At 50.2% G+C, this 18424-nt stretch overlaps 1 protein-coding gene across 1 annotated transcript in view; it reads left to right on the forward strand.

Moving 5' to 3' along the window:
* Positions 1-14866: 14866 nt before the first annotated feature.
* The window catches only part of LOC142243796 (lymphocyte antigen 6E-like), a 42262-nt gene continuing 38704 nt past the window's right edge, over positions 14867-18424 (forward strand). The window contains exon 1 of the mRNA XM_075315998.1: positions 14867-15070. The gene's annotated coding sequence lies outside the window, so the exon portion shown is untranslated. The remainder of the gene's footprint in view (positions 15071-18424) is intronic.

Consider the following 18424-nt stretch of genomic DNA (forward strand, 5'->3'; position numbering starts at 1 on the left):
GACTTAAGGCAGTGATTGCCTCCAAAGGATTCGCAACAAAATATTGAAAATAAAAATATTTTGTTTGGGTTTGGTTTATTTGTCCAATTACTTTTGACCTCCTAAAATGTGGAGTGTTTGTAAAGAAATGTGACAATTCCTACAATTTCTATCAGATATTTTTGTTCAAAGCTTCAAATAAAACGTTACAATCTGCACTTGAATTCTGTTGTAGAGGTTTCATTTCAAATCCAATGTGGTGGCATGCAGAGCCCAACTCGCCAAAACTGTGTCACTGGCCAAATATTTCTGGACCTAACTGTACGTATCATGTGGATTGGCAATAGGTGTGGTTGGGGAGGGTTCACAAACGAAAAACTACTAACAAATAAGGAATAACGTTTGGAACTCCATTCTATGTCTAAACTGGGTGGAAAAACCTAAAAAACATCACTATGGGGAGATAAGGTATGCACACCAGTGACTATGTAAGGGGAATACATGGAATAGCAGAAACTGCTGTGTGAATACTGACATGAGAAATCCAATAGCTATATGTAAGAGTGAAAATGGAGTTCCAGACGTTATTCCTATTTGTTAGTATTTTTTCGTTTGTGAACCCTCCCCACCACACCTATTGCCAATCCATATAATACGCATATATAGCCGGGGTCTCAGCTTCCCACACCTATCACCAGTCCACATTATACATATATAGCCGGGGTCTCAGCTTCTCACACCTATCACCAGTCCACATTATACATATATAGCCGGGGTCTCAGCTTCTCACACCTATCACCAGTCCACATTATACATATATAGCCGGGGTCTCAGCTTCTCACACCTATCACCAGTCCACATTATACATATATAGCCGGGGTCTCAGCTTCCCACACCTATTACCAGTCCACATTATACATATATAGCCGGGGTCTCAGCTTCCCACACCTATTACCAGTCCACATTATACATATATAGCCGGGGTCTCAGCTTCCCACACCTATCACCAGTGCACATTATACATATATAGCCGGGGTCTCAGCTTCCCACACCTATCACCAGTCCATATTATACATATATAGCCGGGGTCTCAGCTTCCCACACCTATTACCAGTCCACATTATACATATATAGCCGGGGTCTCAGCTTCCCACACCTATTACCAGTCCACATTATACATATATAGCCGGGGTCTCAGCTTCCCACACCTATCACCAGTGCACATTATACATATATAGCCGGGGTCTCAGCTTCCCACACCTATCACCAGTCCACATTATACATATATAGCCTGGGTCTCAGCTTCCCACACCTATCACCAGTCCACATTATACATATATAGCCGGGGTCTCAGCTTCCCACACCTATTACCAGTCCACATTATACATATATAGCCGGGGTCTCAGCTTCCCACACCTATCACCAGTGCACATTATACATATATAGCCGGGGTCTCAGCTTCCCACACCTATCACCAGTGCACATTATACATATATAGCCGGGGTCTCAGCTTCCCACACCTATCACCAGTCCACATTATACATATATAGCCTGGGTCTCAGCTTCCCACACCTATCACCAGTCCACATTATACATATATAGCCGGGGTCTCAGCTTCTCACACCTATCACCAGTCCACATTATACATATATAGCCGGGGTCTCAGCTTCCCACACCTATCACCAGTGCACATTATACACATATAGCCGGGGTCTCAGCTTCCCACACCTATCACCAGTCCACATTATACATATATAGCCTGGGTCTCAGCTTCCCACACCTATCACCAGTCCACATTATACATATATAGCCGGGGTCTCAGCTTCCCACACCTATCGCCAGTCCACATTATACATATATAGCCGGGGTCTCAGCTTCCCACACCTATCGCCAGTCCACATTATACATATATAGCCGGGGTCTCAGCTTCCCACACCTATCACCAGTCCACATTATACATATATAGCCGGGGTCTCAGCTTCTCACACCTATCACCAGTCCACATTATACATATATAGCCGGGGTCTCAGCTTCCCACACCTATCACCAGTCCACATTATACATATATAGCCGGGGTCTCAGCTTCCCACACCTATCACCAGTCCACATTATACATATATAGCCTGGGTCTCAGCTTCCCACACCTATCACCAGTCCACATTATACATATATAGCCTGGGTCTCAGCTTCCCACACCTATCACCAGTCCACATTATACATATATAGCCGGGGTCTCAGCTTCCCACACCTATTACCAGTGCACATTATACATATATAGCCAGGGTCTCAGCTTCCCACACCTATCACCAGTCCACATTATACATATATAGCCGGGGTCTCAGCTTCCCACACCTATCACCAGTCCACATTATACATATATAGCCGGGGTCTCAGCTTCCCACACCTATCACCAGTGCACATTATACATATATAGCCGGGGTCTCAGCTTCCCACACCTATCACCAGTCCACATTATACATATATAGCCGGGGTCTCAGCTTCCCACACCTATCACCAGTCCACATTATACATATATAGCCTGGGTCTCAGCTTCCCACACCTATCACCAGTCCACATTATACATATATAGCCGGGGTCTCAGCTTCTCACACCTATCACCAGTGCACATTATACATATATAGCCGGGGTCTCAGCTTCCCACACCTATCACCAGTCCACATTATACATATATAGCCGGGGTCTCAGCTTCCCACACCTATCACCAGTGCACATTATACATATATAGCCGGGGTCTCAGCTTCTCACACCTATCACCAGTCCACATTATACATATATAGCCGGGGTCTCAGCTTCCCACACCTATCACCAGTCCACATTATACATATATAGCCGGGGTCTCAGCTTCCCACACCTATCACCAGTGCACATTATACATATATAGCCGGGGTCTCAGCTTCCCACACCTATCACCAGTCCACATTATACATATATAGCCGGGGTCTCAGCTTCTCACACCTATCGCCAGTCCACATTATACATATATAGCCGGGGTCTCAGCTTCCCACACCTATTACCAGTCCACATTATACATATATAGCCGGGGTCTCAGCTTCCCACACCTATTACCAGTGCACATTATACATATATAGCCGGGGTCTCAGCTTCCCACACCTATCACCAGTCCACATTATACATATATAGCCGGGGTCTCAGCTTCCCACACCTATCACCAGTCCACATTATACATATATAGCCGGGGTCTCAGCTTCCCACACCTATCACCAGTCCACATTATACATATATAGCCGGGGTCTCAGCTTCCCACACCTATCACCAGTGCACATTATACATATATAGCCGGGGTCTCAGCTTCCCACACCTATCACCAGTCCACATTATACATATATAGCCGGGGTCTCAGCTTCCCACACCTATCACCAGTCCACATTATACATATATAGCCGGGGTCTCAGCTTCCCACACCTATCACCAGTCCACATTATACATATATAGCCGGGGTCTCAGCTTCCCACACCTATCACCAGTCCACATTATACATATATAGCCGGGGTCTCAGCTTCCCACACCTATCACCAGTCCACATTATACATATATAACCGGGGTCTCAGCTTCCCACACCTATCACCAGTCCACATTATACATATATAACCGGGGTCTCAGCTTCCCACACCTATCACCAGTCCACATTATACATATATAGCCGGGGTCTCAGCTTCTCACACCTATCACCAGTCCACATTATACATATATAGCCGGGGTCTCAGCTTCCCACACCTATCACCGGTCCACATTATACATATATAGCCGGGGTCTCAGCTTCCCACACCTATCGCCAGTGCACATTATACATATATAGCCGGGGTCTCAGCTTCCCACACCTATCACCAGTGCACATTATACATATATAGCCGGGGTCTCAGCTTCCCACACCTATCACCAGTCCACATTATACATATATAGCCGGGGTCTCAGCTTCCCACACCTATCACCAGTGCACATTATACATATATAGCCGGGGTCTCAGCTTTCCATACCTATTGCCAGTCCACATTATACATATATAGCCGGGGTCTCAGCTTCCCACACCTATTACCAGTGCACATTATACATATATAGCCTGGGTCTCAGCTTCCCACACCTATCACCAGTCCACATTATACATATATAGCCGGGGTCTCAGCTTCCCACACCTATCACCAGTCCACATTATACATATATAGCCTGGGTCTCAGCTTCCCACACCTATCACCAGTCCACATTATACATATATAGCCGGGGTCTCAGCTTCCCACACCTATCACCAGTCCACATTATACATATATAGCCGGGGTCTCAGCTTCCCACACCTATCACCAGTGCACATTATACATATATAGCCGGGGTCTCAGCTTCCCACACCTATCACCAGTCCACATTATACATATATAGCCGGGGTCTCAGCTTCCCACACCTATCACCAGTGCACATTATACATATATAGCCGGGGTCTCAGCTTCCCACACCTATCGCCAGTCCACATTATACATATATAGCCGGGGTCTCAGCTTCTCACACCTATCACCAGTCCACATTATACATATATAGCCGGGGTCTCAGCTTCCCACACCTATCACCAGTCCACATTATACATATATAGCCGGGGTCTCAGCTTCCCACACCTATTACCAGTCCACATTATACATATATAGCCGGGGTCTCAGCTTCCCACACCTATCACCAGTCCACATTATACATATATAGCCGGGGTCCCAGCTTCCCACACCTATCACCAGTGCACATTATACATATATAGCCGGGGTCTCAGCTTCCCACACCTATCACCAGTCCACATTATACATATATAGCCGGGGTCTCAGCTTCCCACACCTATCACCAGTGCACATTATACATATATAGCCGGGGTCTCAGCTTCCCACACCTATCACCAGTGCACATTATACATATATAGCCGGGGTCTCAGCTTCCCACACCTATCACCAGTCCACATTATACATATATAGCCTGGGTCTCAGCTTCCCACACCTATCACCAGTCCATATTATACATATATAGCCGGGGTCTCAGCTTCCCACACCTATCACCAGTGCACATTATACATATATAGCCGGGGTCTCAGCTTCCCACACCTATCACCAGTCCACATTATACATATATAGCCGGGGTCTCAGCTTCCCACACCTATCACCAGTCCACATTATACATATATAGCCGGGGTCTCAGCTTCCCACACCTATCACCAGTGCACATTATACATATATAGCCGGGGTCTCAGCTTCCCACACCTATCACCAGTCCACATTATACATATATAGCCGGGGTCTCAGCTTCCCACACCTATCACCAGTCCACATTATACATATATAGCCGGGGTCTCAGCTTCCCACACCTATTACCAGTCCACATTATACATATATAGCCGGGGTCTCAGCTTCCCACACCTATCACCAGTGCACATTATACACATATAGCCGGGGTCTCAGCTTCCCACACCTATCACCAGTCCACATTATACATATATAGCCGGGGTCCCAGCTTCCCACACCTATCACCAGTGCACATTATACATATATAGCCGGGGTCTCAGCTTCCCACACCTATCACCAGTCCACATTATACATATATAGCCGGGGTCTCAGCTTCCCACACCTATCACCAGTGCACATTATACATATATAGCCGGGGTCTCCGCTTCCCACACCTATCACCAGTCCACATTATACATATATAGCCGGGGTCTCAGCTTCCCACACCTATCACCAGTCCACATTATACATATATAGCCGGGGTCTCAGCTTCCCACACCTATCACCAGTGCACATTATACATGTATAGCCGGGGTCTCAGCTTCCCACACCTATTACCAGTCCACATTATACATATATAGCCGGGGTCTCAGCTTCCCACACCTATTACCAGTCCACATTATACATATATAGCCGGGGTCTCAGCTTCCCACACCTATCACCAGTCCACATTATACATATATAGCCGGGGTCTCAGCTTCCCACACCTATCACCAGTCCACATTATACATATATAGCCGGGGTCTCAGCTTCCCACACCTATCACCAGTCCACATTATACATATATAGCCGGGGTCTCAGCTTCCCACACCTATCACCAGTCCACATTATACATATATAGCCGGGGTCTCAGCTTCCCACACCTATCACCAGTCCACATTATACATATATAGCCGGGGTCTCAGCTTCCCACACCTATCACCAGTCCACATTATACATATATAGCCGGGGTCTCAGCTTCCCACACCTATCACCAGTCCACATTATACATATATAGCCGGGGTCTCAGCTTTCCACACCTATCACCAGTCCACATTATACATATATAGCCGGGGTCTCAGCTTTCCACACCTATCACCAGTCCACATTATACATATATAGCCGGGGTCCCAGCTTCCCACACCTATCACCAGTCCACATTATACATATATAGCCGGGGTCTCAGCTTCCCACACCTATCACCAGTGCACATTATACATATATAGCCGGGGTCTCAGCTTCCCACACCTATCACCAGTGCACATTATACATATATAGCCGGGGTCTCAGCTTCCCACACCTATTACCAGTCCACATTATACATATATAGCCGGGGTCTCAGCTTCCCACACCTATCACCAGTCCACATTATACATATATAGCCGGGGTCTCCGCTTCCCACACCTATCACCAGTCCACATTATACATATATAGCCTGGGTCTCAGCTTCCCACACCTATCACCAGTCCACATTATACATATATAGCCGGGGTCTCAGCTTCCCACACCTATCACCAGTCCACATTATACATATATAGCCGGGGTCTCAGCTTCCCACACCTATCACCAGTGCACATTATACATATATAGCCGGGGTCTCAGCTTCCCACACCTATCACCAGTCCACATTATACATATATAGCCGGGGTCTCAGCTTCCCACACCTATCACCAGTCCACATTATACATATATAGCCGGGGTCTCAGCTTCCCACACCTATCGCCAGTCCACATTATACATATATAGCCGGGGTCTCAGCTTCCCACACCTATCACCAGTCCACATTATACATATATAGCCGGGGTCTCAGCTTCCCACACCTATTACCAGTCCACATTATACATATATAGCCGGGGTCTCAGCTTCCCACACCTATCACCAGTGCACATTATACATATATAGCCGGGGTCTCAGCTTCTCACACCTATCACCAGTCCACATTATACATATATAGCCTGGGTCTCAGCTTCCCACACCTATCACCAGTGCACATTATACATATATAGCCGGGGTCTCAGCTTCCCACACCTATCACCAGTGCACATTATACATATATAGCCGGGGTCTCAGCCTCCCACACCTATCACCAGTGCACATTATACATATATAGCCGGGGTCTCAGCCTCCCACACCTATCACCAGTCCACATTATACATATATAGCCGGGGTCTCAGCTTCCCATGTGGCGCCCCAGGACCTGGTCGCCACAACAGCATTGCCCTTCCAAAGGGTTAATGCTGAGCCTGGAGGTAATTGGGAGATCTATTGGCCAGTAAGTTAACACTCAACACAGTTCTCCCTCCGGCCAGCAGAGGGAGCTCTGAACCTGGAACTTCAGGGAGCATTCCTTAAGTCTGGCTGGAAGGAGGAAGTGTGGGTTAGTCTGGAGACAGGAGTGAAAGAGTGCAGACGCAGGGTAGTGCTGCCTTGTGAAACTGGGGCCTAGAGCTGGAATAGCTTGGCCCAGTGAAGCAAGGGGAGCAGAGAGGCACAGCAGAGACTCGGACATCGGAGTCTGTAGTTGCCAGGGCATAAAATCCATCCCTGGTAGCTGAATCCGGAGGGCAGGAGAGCTGCAAGCCCCTGGCCCAGAAGCAATCTGAAGGTACAGCTGCATCCCAAGGGCCCGGTGTAGACTCCAGCAGAGAAGCACCAGAGAGGGCCTGCGCAGTCTACCACACAGAAAAGGGGACGAACAACAAGTCCCAGCAGCAAGAGGGCAATTGCGAACCCAAAGTGCAGTGTCCTAAAACAGCAGAGAAAGATTAAGGAGTAGGCCTCATACTCAACTGGCCAAAGATCACCCCAGGCACTTCCAGGCCGGCCGGATCATCTTTACCATCTGTGACGGTCTCCCTGGACTAAGTTTCTGCCGAGTAAAAGAGGAGAAGGTAAAGAGACTACTGTTTGTGCCTGTTTCTTTCATTGCTTGTCGGCCCTGCACCGTGTTAGTCACGCAGCACCATAGACTTCCACAAGCACCAACTGTGCCCCGGGCATTGCTCCACCTGTGGGGAGCAGTACCAACATTGCTGCCATAATATCATCCCGGAGGCCTCACACAGCAGCGGCGGCTTAATAGCCGCAGACCACAGGTGGCGTCACGAACACAAACATTAAAGTCATCAGCCACATATTCAACTGACACCCACCAGGGCCACGGAGCCGGGCCCAGCCACCACTGACTACCACCGGACTAGTCCGGCCCGGCACCGAGTGTCCCACAGCCCTGGGGTGGGCGAGTCAACTTTTGGCGTCACGAACAGGATTTCGTGCCCGGTCACACCGGGTACTGTGCGCCTGAAGAACTGTGTAAAAGACTGTGTACTGGTTGTAAATTGCCGCCGCCATTAGTCGCGCCGAGCGCAGGAAGAAGGGGGGCGTGCCTGACAAAGAGCGCGAAGGGAGCGCGCCATCAGAGCAGAGCGCTGTTAACCCCGCGCGACCCGGAAGAAAATTTGAAAAGTGAACGGAGCCTGGTAAGGTTCACCAAGGGGGAGGAAGATGTCCGACTCCGAGGGAGAGCAGGTGGCTGCCATCGCCCAGGGCGCCGCAGCACCGGCCGAAGTAGTCCCAGTCGCCGTCGCCCCGGCCCCCACTGTAGCGCCGGTAATGCCGATCACCATGCCGTACATACCGGGAGCAGAATGGCTGCCGCAGTACTCCGGGGAGTCCCATACCCTGAGCGACTTCAGAGAAAGGCTGCACAGCTTGTTCCGGGTGTATCCGCTGACTGAGAGCCAGAAGGTGGGCATATTAATGGGGCAGCTAGCCGGCGCGGCCCAGCGTGAAGTGAAGTCCTGGCCTGATACAGATAAAGGGACAGCAGCCCAGATACTGGCCAAGCTAAAGAGTACTTTTGACACCCGCACCGCAGCAGAGATAAAGATGAGATTCTTCGGGTGTAAGCAGCGGGCCACAGACAGCATAAGGGACTATGCCTTAAACTTGCAGGAGGCCCTGAAAGCAGTTAAACAGGTGGACCCAGAGAGTGTACGTGAAGAAGACAAACTCCTAACTGAGCAGTTCATAGAGGGGCTCCTGTCAGATGCCCACAGGACACAGCTGCGTATCATGGTCCTGCAGAACCCTGCTCTGGACTTTGCAAAGTTTAAGGACCAGGCCATCAGGGTACTGAGAGAATCTACACCGAATGACCCAGTACCCCTCCGGCCTCTTGCTATCACGTACCCCGGGGTGGTGCCTGCAACACGAGCCACTGCAGGGGCTGAGGCGCAGTCCCTGGATAAGGATCCCGCTGCAGAGCTCAGACAGCAGGTCCAGGAGCTGACCAAGACTGTGGCTGCCCTTGCCAAGACCGTGCAGTCTCTACAAATGACCCCCTCGCCTGCAAAAATCGAGTTGGCCTCCAGCCCAGAAGACGTCCCATGGATGCGACAGAGGAGGATTCCACCGACCCGAGGCAGAGACACAGACCGGTACGATTCAACAGGACAACCGATCTGCCGCCACTGCAACCAGGCGGGCCACATTGCACGACGCTGTCCTTTAAATGGGCCGAGCCTGGGGCCAGGAGCCAACCCCCAGGTGTAAGGAAGCCCGGCTCAAACCCCAGCCGCAGCAAGTATGTGGGAGGACGCCCGGTCCTTCCCATTGTGCTGGATGGGATCCCTTTGAATGCCCTCCTGGATACGGGGTCCCAGGTAACAACCATCCCCCACAAACTGTACAAAAGATATTGGGCTGATTCAGACATTGACCATGGCCCAGATGATGATTTAACAATTGTGGCCAGTAATGGTCAGCCCTTACCTCAAATTGGGTACAAAGAAGTAACCATTAAAGTGGGGCGGGTGGAATTGCCATGTCAGGGGATGATAATTGTAGATATAGATCGCAAAGAATCTGACCCACTGCTAACCCTTGGTACAAATGTGATGGAAAATTAACTTGCCGAAGTGATAATTTTGTTGCAACAGGCGTCTGAAACCGCCAGCTCCGGGCAGCAGCGTGCCCTACAGAGGGAGATCAGAGCCCTGATGAGGAGGCAGCAGGTAGAGCTGGCCGGAGGAGAAATTGGCAGTGTGAGGGTAAGTGACCCCCTCCCCATTGCAATACCCCCAAGAAGTGAAATGTTGATATGGTGTCGGGCAGCAATAGGCCTCAAGGGTCAGGATTACCATGCCTTGGTAGAACCAGTGTATTCAGACAGTAGGCCTGGAGTCCTGATAGCCAGAGGGGTAGCGGACGTCCGCAAGGGGAGAGTGCCCGTCCGTGTCCTGAATTGTGGGGAGGAGGAGGCCAAATTGCCCCGGTACGCCACTGTAGCAAAACTGTACACTGTCAGTAACAATACCATTAAAGCAGTGGAACCCTTGATCCCGTCCGACCAGGCGGAAGACAATGGCTCCAAGGGGCAGCCGGAAGACTGGTGCCAAAAATTACATGTAGGCACCGACTCCACCCCCTCGCACCAAAAGCATGGGGTTTACCGGGTGGTACAGGAGTACGAGCGGGTCTTCAGCAAACACCCCCTAGATTTTGGGCAGGTGAAAGGGGTTAAACATCAAATCCCCACGGGTGATCATCATCCCATTAAAGAGAGATACCGCCCTGTACCCCCCGCACAGTATCAGTGTGCCAAGGAAATGTTACGGGAAATGAAGGAGGCTGGGGTTATCAGAGATAGTTGTAGCCCCTGGGCAGCTCCACTAGTGCTCGTAAAGAAAAAAGATGGTACAATGAGAATGTGTGTAGATTACAGGCAAATTAACCGCATTACACATAAAGATGCTTATCCACTGCCCAGAATAGAGGAGTCACTAACAGCCTTAAAGTCAGCTAACTATTTCTCCACCTTGGATCTCACCAGTGGGTATTGGCAGGTTCCCGTGGCAGAGGCGGACAAGGAGAAGACTGCATTCACGACACCAATGGGCCTCTGTGAGTTCAATTGTATGCCATTCGGGCTCTGCAACGCCCCAGGGACATTCCAAAGGTTGATGGAGTGCTGCTTGGGCCATCACAACTTTGAAACCGTGCTGTTGTACCTGGATGACGTAATAGTCTACTCCAAGACTTATGAGGACCACCTGAAGCACTTAGCAGAAGTGTTTGAATCCTTGTCGAAATATGGCCTGAAGATCAAGCCGTCCAAATGTCACCTCTTGAAGCCAAAGGTACAGTACCTGGGTCATGTGGTCAGCGCAGAAGGTGTGGCACCTGATCCGGAGAAAGTCACTGTAATCAAGGACTGGCCAAGACCCACCACAGTGAAGGAGGTGCGGCAGTTCCTTGGACTGGTGGGCTACTACCGAAGGTTCATTGACGGTTTCACCAAGATAGCAGCGCCCCTTCAAGATCTCCTGGTGGGCCAGCCAAAGCAGGCTAAGAAGCAGAGCCCTCCATTTGAATGGAGCAGCCAACTGGAAACATCCTTTGTCCGGCTGAAAGGGGCTCTCACGGGAGAAGAAATTCTGGCCTACCCTGACTACAGCCAACCGTTTGTACTGTATACAGACGCCAGCAACGTGGGACTGGGAGCAGTTCTGTCCCAGGTACAGGGAGGCAGAGAGAGGGTGATAGCGTACGCCAGTAGGAAGCTTCGGCCCACAGAAAGGAATCCAGAAAACTACAGTTCCTTCAAGCTGGAGTTCCTCGCTATTGTTTGGGCAGTGACTGAACGCTTCAAGCACTATCTGGCATCGGCCAAGTTCACCATCTTCACGGACAACAATCCGTTGACACACCTGGCAACAGCCAAGTTAGGTGCGATGGAACAGCGATGGATGGCCCGGCTGTCTAACTTTGACTTTACCATCAAGTATCGGGCTGGCAAGAAGAATAACAATGCTGATGCGCTGTCCAGAATGCCTCACTTGCCCGAGTCTGGAGAAGACATGGATGAACTCGAAGAGATAGAGTTACCGGCTTTCCATCACCAAGGTGTTTCCCAGTGTGAGCATGCTGTAGGAGTGAAGCGCTCAAGCCAGCACGGGGTCTCGGTCAACCCCTTACTCCACCATAATTGGGAAGAAACACAGAACGGTGACCCGGCCGTGCGATTGGTCAAAGAGAAGCTAGCGCAAGCTGAGACCCATCTTGGCCCAGACGCTCCAGAGGAAGCCCAGCAGCTGTGGAAGGAGAGGGGACGACTGTTCACCTACCAAGGCAAGCTCTGCAAGAGATATGTCAACTATCGAACAAATGAACTTGTCTGGCAGATAGTGGTTCCGCAGAGAGATGCTCCAATGGTCCTAGCAGCGTATCATGATAACGCAGGACACTTCGGGTGGAAGAAGTTGGAAGCCCTACTCCGTGATCGGTTCTATTGGGTGCACATGAGAAAGATGATCGAGAAGTGGTGCCGAGACTGTGGCCCGTGTAACCTGAGGCGGAAAGACGATGCCAGCCAAAGGTCTCCCCTACAGCCAATTGTCACAAAGCAGCCCCTGGAGTTGGTGGCCCTGGACCACGTGAAGTTAACACCAAGCCGGTCAGGCTATGTGTACGCCCTCACCATTGTGGACCATTACTCTCGCTTCCTGGTAGTAGTGCCTGTGAAGGACCAGACAGCCAGGACGGCAGCTAGAGCGTTCCAGGCATCCTTTTGTCGACCTCACGGTTATCCGGAAAGGGTACTGACTGATCAGGGTCCTGCATTCGAGGCTGAAGTGTTCCAAGAGTTCTGTAACATGTACGGTTGTAAGAAAATCCGAACCACACCGTACCACCCCCAAACCAATGGACTGTGCGAGAAAATGAACCATGTGGTTATTGATATGCTGAAGACCCTACCGCTGGAGGAAAGGAACCAATGGCCAGAAAAGTTGCCAGATCTGGTAGACCTGTACAACCACATCCCAGTGAATTCGACCAACTGCAGCCCCGATTACCTGATGCGAGCCAGACCAGGCAAGTTGCCTGTAGACTTTGAGATGGGGACTGTGTCGCCTGAGGCGGTTCAAGAAATAGAGGATTGGGATACAGAACGGCAGCAGCGGTACCGTAAGGTCCAGGAGTGCGTAGAGAGGAGCCTGTCTCAAGCAAGAACGAGACAAGAACAGCATTACAATCAAACAGCCCCAGCAACTCCCTTAGCACCTGGAGAACAAGTCCTCAAGAAGAAGCGGAAGACGCATAAATTGGATGATCAGTGGGAAAACGAGCCCTACACCATTATCCCCTCCAACTTTGACAATAGTAAGGTATGCCTCATAAGCAAAGATGAAGGCAAGACCTATCAAGCAATTTCCCGAGACCGCCTGAAAGCGTGCCCTGAACGGTGCAGAATCCAAAGAGAAATGGAAGGAGTACAAGGAAGTCCCCAAAGTCAAGAGAAAGGAGGGGAGATGATTCAAACCATCCTTGGAAAGTTCCCCAAAACTTGGACCCGAATAAACAATGCCATAGTGGTACCAGTTTTGACGTTTCCGCAGTTGGTCGAGCCAGAAACAGAAAAGGTTCCGGATCCACCTAAAGAATCGTCCGCTCCAGCACGAGATGACACGCCAGCAGTGGAACAGGAGGATCGACCCCCTGTCAGTGGTGAAACTGTCATACCCTTGGCGACTCCTAGATCACAAAGGCAACCATCACGCTTACCTATGGGGGTTAGGCCCACCTGTAGTGCTGAGATAGAAGACGCACCACGTAGTCAGGGGCAAACACCAGAGCTACGTAGGTCCCAGCGCAGCACTCGGGGACAACCCCCTCTAAGGTATAGGGAGTCAACTGTATAAGGGAAAGAGTACTTATTAGGATGTAAATAGTTATGCAAAATGTCTGTCATGTTGTGTACAAAATGTTTTCTTTTTCTTTGATTGCGAAAATGGACTATGGGTGGCCAACACCTAAATTGTTCATAGTTAGCACCAGTGTGCTCAACACCCCTGAAGAAAAACCCGTCCGGCGTGCATAGAGTGGGGTCATCAATGCTCTGACGCACGCCCAGAGCCTACGTTGGGGGTTTGAACGCGGCGGGTCCCCCATGGAGCAGTGTAATGGACACCCGGCAGGGAGCCACACTGGACTCTTATAGTAATGTTTAAGGTTGTAACGTTAAAGTAATTGCGCCTCCCATAATGGGATGAAATGTTCTAACATGTCATGTTTGTCTCTACAGTCCGGGAGTACTGAATTTAACTAAGGGGGAGTGTGGCGCCCCAGGACCTGGTCGCCACAACAGCATTGCCCTCCCAAAAGGGTTAATGCTGAGCCTGGAGGTAATTGGGAGATCTATTGGCCAGTAAGTTAACACTCAACACAGTTCTCCCTCCGGCCAGCAGGGGGAGCTCTGAACCTGGAACTTCAGGGAGCATTCCTTAAGTCTGGCTGGAAGGAGGAAGTGTTAGTTAGTCTGGAGACAGGAGTGAAAGAGTGCAGACGCAGAGTAGTGCTGCCTTGTAAACTGGGGCCTAGAGCTGGGATAGCTTGGCCCAGTGAAGCAAGGGGAGCAGAGAGGCACAGCAGAGACTCGGACATCGGAGTCTGTAGTTGCCAGGGCATAAAATCCATCCCTGGTAGCTGAATCCGGAGGGCAGGAGAGCTGTAAGCCCCCTGTCCCAGAAGCAATCTGAAGGTACAACTGCATCCCAAGGGCCTGGTGTGGGCTCCAGCAGAGAAGCACCAGAGAGGGCCTGCGCAGTCTACCACACAGAAAAGGGGACGAACAACAAGTCCCAGCAGCAAGAGGGCAATTGCGAACCCAAAGTGCAGTGTCCTAAAACAGCAGAGAAAGATTAAGGAGTAGGCCTCATACTCAACTGGCCAAAGATCACCCCAGGCACTTCCAGGCCGGCCGGATCATCTTTACCATCTGTGACGGTCTCCCTGGACTAAGTTTCTGCCGAGTAAAAGAGGAGAAGGTAAAGAGACTACTGTTTGTGCCTGTTTCTTTCATTGCTTGTCGGCCCTGCACCGTGTTAGTCACGCAGCACCATAGACTTCCACAAGCACCAACTGTGCCCCGGGCATTGCTCCACCTGTGGGGAGCAGTACTAACATTGCTGCCATAACATCATCCCGGTGGCCTCACACAGCAGCGGCGGCTTAATAGCCGCATACCACAGGTGGCGTCACGAACACAAACATTAAAGTCATCAGCCACATATTCAACTGACACCCACCAGGGCCACGGAGCCGGGCCCAGCCACCACTGACTACCACCGGACTAGTCCGGCCCGGCACCGAGTGTCCCACAGCCCTGGGGTGGGCGAGTCACCCACACCTATCACCAGTCCACATTATACATATATAGCCGGGGTCTCAGCTTCCCACACCTATCACCAGTCCACATTATACATATATAGCCGGGGTCTCAGCTTCCCACACCTATCACCAGTGCACATTATACACATATATAGCCGGGGTCTCAGCTTCTCACACCTATCACCAGTCCACATTATACATATATAGCCGGGGTCTCAGCCTCCCACACCTATCACCAGTCCACATTATACATATATAGCCGGGGTCTCAGCTTCCCACACCTATCACCAGTCCACATTATACATATATAGCCGGGGTCTCAGCTTCCCACACCTATCACCAGTCCACATTATACATATATAGCCGGGGTCTCAGCTTCCCACACCTATCACCAGTCCACATTATACATATATAGCCGGGGTCTCAGCTTCCCACACCTATCACCAGTGCACATTATACATATATAGCCGGGGTCTCAGCTTCCCACACCTATTACCAGTCCACATTATACATATATAGCCGGGGTCTCAGCTTCCCACACCTATCACCAGTCCACATTATACATATATAGCCGGGGTCTCCGCTTCCCACACCTATCACCAGTCCACATTATACATATATAGCCGGGGTCTCAGCTTCCCACACCTATCACCAGTCCACATTATACATATATAGCCGGGGTCTCAGCTTCCCACACCTATCACCAGTCCACATTATACATATATAGCCGGGGTCTCAGCTTCCCACACCTATCACCAGTCCACATTATACATATATAGCCGGGGTCTCAGCTTCCCACACCTATCACCAGTGCACATTATACATATATAGCCGGGGTCTCAGCTTCCCACACCTATCACCAGTCCACATTATACATATATAGCCGGGGTCTCAGCTTCCCACACCTATCACCAGTGCACATTATACATATATAGCCGGGGTCTCAGCTTCCCACACCTATCACCAGTGCACATTATACATATATAGCCGGGGTCTCCGCTTCCCACACCTATCACCAGTCCACATTATACATATATAGCCGGGGTCTCAGCTTCCCACACCTATTACCAGTGCACATTATACATATATAGCCGGGGTCTCAGCTTCCCACACCTATCACCAGTCCACATTATACATATATAGCCGGGGTCTCAGCTTCCCACACCTATCACCAGTCCACATTATACATATATAGCCGGGGTCTCAGCTTCCCACACCTATCACCAGTCCACATTATACATATATAGCCGGGGTCTCAGCTTCCCACACCTATTACCAGTGCACATTATACATATATAGCCGGGGTCTCAGCTTCCCACACCTATCACCAGTCCACATTATACATATATAGCCGGGGTCTCAGCTTCTCACACCTATCACCAGTCCACATTATACATATATAGCCGGAGTCTCAGCTTCCCATACACGGTAAGTTTTTTACCTGCATGAGAGGACACACAAAAGCTCGGGACCCCAACGTAGAGAAATACTTTGGCGTAGTGTTGGGGCTCTATTGCATTGATTAATTCAGTAGCTAAATTTCTCTTGATTCATATGTTCATGGCAGTAATGCAGATTCCATTTTTCACATTTTCACTCTTGCATATAGCTATTGGATTTTTCATGTCAGTATTCACACAGCAGTGTCTGCTATTCCATGTATTCCCCTTACATAGTCACTGGTGCGCATACCTTATCTCCATATAGTACCAGAAGAGGAGAAGACGGGCTGTCACCACTCATGACCAATGGACAACACCAGAAGCCTCTTACCTGGCCAAGGAGAAAGGACCTGGCCTGTTCTCAGTGTATGAGGTGCTGTTTTCAGATGAAAGTACATTTTGCATATTATTTGGAAATCGCGGTCCCAGCGTCTGGAGGAAGAGCGGAGACCACAATCCAAGCTGCTGAGGTCTGGTGTGAAGTCTCCACAATCACTGCTGGTTTGGGCCATGTCATCTGCTGGTGTAGCTCCACTGTGTGTTATCAAGACCAGAGTCAGCGCAGCGTCTACCAGGACATTGTACAGCACTTCATGCTTCCCTCTCTGGAAATGTTATTTTCAGGACTTGGCCCCTGTCCACACTGCCAAAAGAACCAATACCTGGTTTACTAACCACAAATGTGAGCAAAATGTGATTCAGAATGCAATACCAAAGAAGCCCACAAGATGGCGACAATGAGCTATGCATGAAAATCAAATGAAAAAAATCCAGCAAAGGGGGAGGGGAGGGATAAATCTGAGCCGCCCCCGCATCAGCAGCCGGGCTGCTCGGATCCGGATCCGCGGTGGCTCGAGGGGCGTCCGGACCCAGGGATCGTGGTCGTGTGGCCACTCAAATAAAAAGGGGGTATTTACATGGGGCTGTACGGTTAAAGTTTGTGACGCCACCCGTGGTGCATGGTAAGGTGGAGTACCACCGCTGCGGCTGGGAGTACCCGGTGGCGATGGAGTGGGCAGTCAGGTGTTTAACCCCTCCACGGGTAGGGGGATGCCCCGGGACTCGGTGGTGGTAACAGGGAGGTGCCGTTGTGGAGATAGGGGTCACTTGCATATTTACTCAGTTCATAAAGCTGACATCGACAACTTGATAAAGCAAAGTTCTGGACTTCGCTGCCGCTCGGGGTAGCACATTTGGGTGCCGTTCCCGCCGGTGTTGCCTGATGATCTGTGACCCTTGGCACCTTGTTCTCTTCTTAGTTGGCCCCTATACCCTGAAACTACTCAAGTCCCGCTCCCCACTATGGCTAACTGAGGGAGCTTACTCTCAGGGTTCACGCTTGGGATTTCTTGGACCGTATCCCCCTCCTTGCGTTTGTACCCCGATTTTGGAGTGGGTGGAGAGCGGATCTTGGCTAGCGATGTCGAGCGCAATAGCTCCCGCCCCCGTCATTGGTGCGATATTGTGTGATCACTGCTGTAGTGAACATTATCGCTACGGCAGCGTCACACGCACATACCTGTTCTGCGACGTCGCTATGACCACCGAACAATCCCTCCTTCAATGGGG

Source organism: Anomaloglossus baeobatrachus, chromosome 6 (genome assembly GCF_048569485.1).
Source record: "Anomaloglossus baeobatrachus isolate aAnoBae1 chromosome 6, aAnoBae1.hap1, whole genome shotgun sequence".
Lineage (NCBI taxonomy): Eukaryota > Metazoa > Chordata > Amphibia > Anura > Aromobatidae > Anomaloglossus > Anomaloglossus baeobatrachus.